This window comes from Peromyscus eremicus, chromosome 9 (genome assembly GCF_949786415.1).
Source record: "Peromyscus eremicus chromosome 9, PerEre_H2_v1, whole genome shotgun sequence".
In the NCBI taxonomy this organism is placed as follows: domain Eukaryota; kingdom Metazoa; phylum Chordata; class Mammalia; order Rodentia; family Cricetidae; genus Peromyscus; species Peromyscus eremicus.
In genome coordinates, this window is record NC_081425.1 from 52,365,508 (window position 1) to 52,369,223 (window position 3,716).

Genomic DNA, 3,716 nt, shown 5'->3' on the forward strand with positions numbered 1-3,716 from the left:
CTGGATAACCTGCGGCCAGCTCCGACTCCAAATGAGAGACTGTCTCCCCCCAAAAAAGGGGTGGTGGTGATGGTGGTGGAGAGCAACAGAAGATCCTGGACATTGTTCCTGGCCTCCATATATTCACCCCCTGTGCGTGCATATCACACACACACACACACAGACACACACACACACACACACACACACACACACACACACAAGCAAAAGAGTGAATGCACATAGAAGAGACAAACAAGATAGCTCTGCTCTCCAACTACCCACTGTCACGAGAACTAACCCAGTTCTATGAAAATCTACGCACTCTCTTACAACATTATTCCATTCCTGAGGCCCCTGCCCATGACCCAAATACCACTCTCTCGGTCACACACCCCATTTCTAAAACAAGGACAAATTAAGCCTTAACAGGAGTCTAGGAAGGCACCACCACATTGGAACCACAGCAGAGGCTCTGTGTTCATTTTCCTATCCCCACTCTCTGGCATCTTTAAGGTCTCCTAGAGGGGTCAGAGGGAGCAGAGGATGAGCTAGCGAGCTTCGATAGCTTTCCTAGGGACTTGTCCCAAGCTGGAGAGCAGTTCTAACAGATGTTAGAAAGGCTGAGGAGACTTCAGGGTGTGGCTTCACGATCATGCCACCTCCCACTAACCTGACCAGAAATGATTGCCCTAGGAATCACTCACTCTCTGTGGCGGACATGGATGGAGGGAGGGTGCTATAGAGTCCACTCAGAGTGCCTGGCCTTGCCCTTTCATGTACCCACAGGACCAGCTCTGTGGGCAATCACAAGCTTCTCTGTGGAGGAGCACAGCCGGGAAGGAGTAGCCTCAGGCCTGGGAGGGGAGGGAGAGACAGGAGGCTGAGTAGGTGGTGAGTGACAGAAGCAAACTGCCTTCCCGAGGATCTGGGCTGGAGACTATGTAGTGAATCCTGTCTCATTCGAAGTGGTACCTACTACGGGAAACCAGCAAAGTTGGGAATGAGTTCAGATCCCCCCCCCCCTCCAACCCTCTGGTGGCAGTGTTCCCTTCCACTTCTGTTTTCTGAAACGCCACCCAGGGCCAACCCATCCCATCATATTCGAAACGAGGGGTGTATTAATTATTTTAATGTCACTGGGGCAGAGCACCCAATAGGACAGCTTCAGGGAGGAAGTGTGTTTTGGCTTTCAGTCTGTCACACCAGAGGACATGTGGTAGCTGCCTACAGTGGCTGGGAGCATGTGATAAAGGCTCTTCACACTATAGTGTACCAAAGGTGTTCCTGGGCAATGATCTTCAAAGTTCTGCCCCTAGTGACCTACTTCTGCCGTCTAGCCCCATCTCCTAAAGGCTCCGCAGCCTCCCAGAAGAGCGCCCCCAGCTGGAGAGCAAGTGTACAACATGTGAGTCTGTGAGGACAGTTACTCAAACAGCAATAGGGGATGGCAGCTTAAGCCATTGAGGAGGGTCCAACAGTGCAGTCTCAGCAGTTACCTCTGGAGCCCTCGGAGATCCACAAAACGGTCCACGGAGGCCCCCCAAGTCCATTCCAAGAAACCCTCACACTTGCTACTCCAGCCCTTGGAGGGCGAGGCAGGAGGATTGCTGGAGTTCGAGGCCTGCTTGAGTAACAGAGGCCCTATCTCAAAAAACACAAGAAGAAAGAAGCCTGGTAGCCAGTTTAGGTTTCCTGTCTTCCGTTTCCTGGGCAACCATGCTAATCCTTAGCTTTCCTGCTGTTCTCCACCTGTGTGCAGGTGAGCCCAAGCCAGAACAAAGCCTCTCTGTCCCCACCTGGCTTCTCTGGCCTGACTTCCCTCTCCCCAACCTCTATGGCCTGGAGTCCAGGTAGACAAAAGTCATCACCAGTGGGGTTGCTGCCGCAGTGACGTTCCCTGGCACCAGGCCAGGCTGTCAGGAAGTGCATAAAAAAAAAAAAAAAAAAAAAAATGCCAGTGAGTGGAATTCCAAAGCAGTGTGAGTCACCAGGGACCTAGGAGGACTGGACCGGCCAGGGCCCAAGTCCTACTAGGAGCCTGAAGGCAGCTAAATAGAGCTCCAAGGGAGGCAGAAGCTAGGCCAGGCACTGGGAACATTCACGTGGCCAAAGGTGGGAACAGGTGGCTTCACCTGGGCTCTCTGCAGACCTAGAGGCAGGGGTAGGGTGGGGTGAGGTGGGGTAAGGTGGGATGGGGTGGGGTGGGGAGGGGGGGAGGTTTCAGAGCAGGAGGCCAGCCTCCTGGTTTTTACCAGAGCACTTACCTGCTTTCCCGTAGGCTAGGATTTGGATCTCAGCCTTAACATCCAATGGGTCTGCTGTTTCTCTATACCTCCCTTCTCAACAACCCGGCCTAGTGCACCACTGTCTACAGACAAGGAACAGTGACAGGCCAGCTGGGCCCCTAAGGAGAGAGACACAGCAGGTAAGTGCAGCCCTCTTGGCACAGGGTTCTGTACTGGAAAGAAAGAAAGGGTTCTCTCACTCCAGCCTGCTCTGGCCACTCCTTGCCACTTCATGTAGCTCTCAGTGCTGGGTCTCTTAAGAAGGGTGACATATGAAGTTAGGAGAAGACTGGGTGGCTGAGGAACCTGGTACTTGATCTGTCAACCTGTAGCATCCTCTGGACTGTGGCCCAGCAGCTGCCCGTGGCAGCCAGCTTTGGAATAGGAGACAAAGGACTTGGACCTGCTAGGGGTGTATCGAGGGGAAGGATGTTAGTAGCTCTGGGCCAGCGCAAACCTGGGCTCCATTCTTCCCTTGGGACCCTGGCCAGGTTGGGAGGGGAGATAAGCAAGGGGTGGGACAAGCAGGCACCATTTCCTCCCCTGCTTCCCACTTCCCAGACCACTGAATTCTTATTCCTGAAAGACGCCACAGGTCAGGACAGGCCACAGTGACAGTTGGTGATGTTGGGGCCACCTTGGCCTTCACAGTGACCTGGTGACCTGATCTCCTGCCTCTCCGAGTTGTTAGGGCCCCTGCCTATGCCTCACATGCTCCAGGAAAGTCTCTCCTCCGCTAGTGTCTCCAGCCTTTGGGATAGTTTCGATCTTCGGGACCCTGAGCCCTGGATGACCCTCCACTTTTGGGGGACTCTCAATCCTTTATACAGTAGAATCTATGGGCCCCAAAAGAAATAGATCAATAGCTCCAATTCCCATTCTCTCCCCCTTTCCTATCCCCAACCTGTCCATTTTGTTTCTCTTTTCATTCCCAGCTGACCAGGGGCTTGGAGGCTATCAGTAAACAGTCTCATTCCTGCTCAAACTTGGGGTTAGTCCCTTGCAAAGAAGTAACTGAGTGAGAGGCACCTTCAGTTTCAATCAGGGACAGGGCTGGGATCGGGCCTGAGCCTGAGGCTTCTTGAGGCTTGCAAGTATCCCAACTAGGCAGTCTTAATTGAGACATGGGCTACCCTGGACATGGGCTAAGGTAGAGACAGGCACAGGCCTTGCTCAAATCTGGGTGACTAAGAGGACTTCTCTGAAGTGGCCATTTAAGGATCAGACCCTGTTCACATTCACTTTGGCCCCAGGCACTAAATTCCAGAATTTACTATCTTGTTGCCCTCACCCTACCTCCAGGCCATACTTTCTCACCTGTAATGTTAAGACCAACCAGTGAACACTTGGCCAAGTGTGCACTGAGTTAAAACTCCAGCCTTGGTAGACAAATACCTTCTTATAGTATGGACTCTGTGTAAGGAAAGATGGGTTCCAGCCCCACCCAGA

At 52.8% G+C, this 3,716-nt stretch overlaps 1 protein-coding gene across 1 annotated transcript in view; it reads right to left on the minus strand.

Annotated features, from left to right (window-relative positions):
* Nucleotides 1-3,716, minus strand: part of Pebp4 (phosphatidylethanolamine binding protein 4) — a 245,232-nt gene extending 241,516 nt beyond the window's left edge. Inside the window, exons 1-2 of the mRNA XM_059273385.1 lie at nucleotides 3,585-3,716; nucleotides 2,247-2,386 (exon numbers count right to left, since the gene is read on the minus strand). The gene's annotated coding sequence lies outside the window, so the exon portion shown is untranslated. The remainder of the gene's footprint in view (nucleotides 1-2,246; nucleotides 2,387-3,584) is intronic.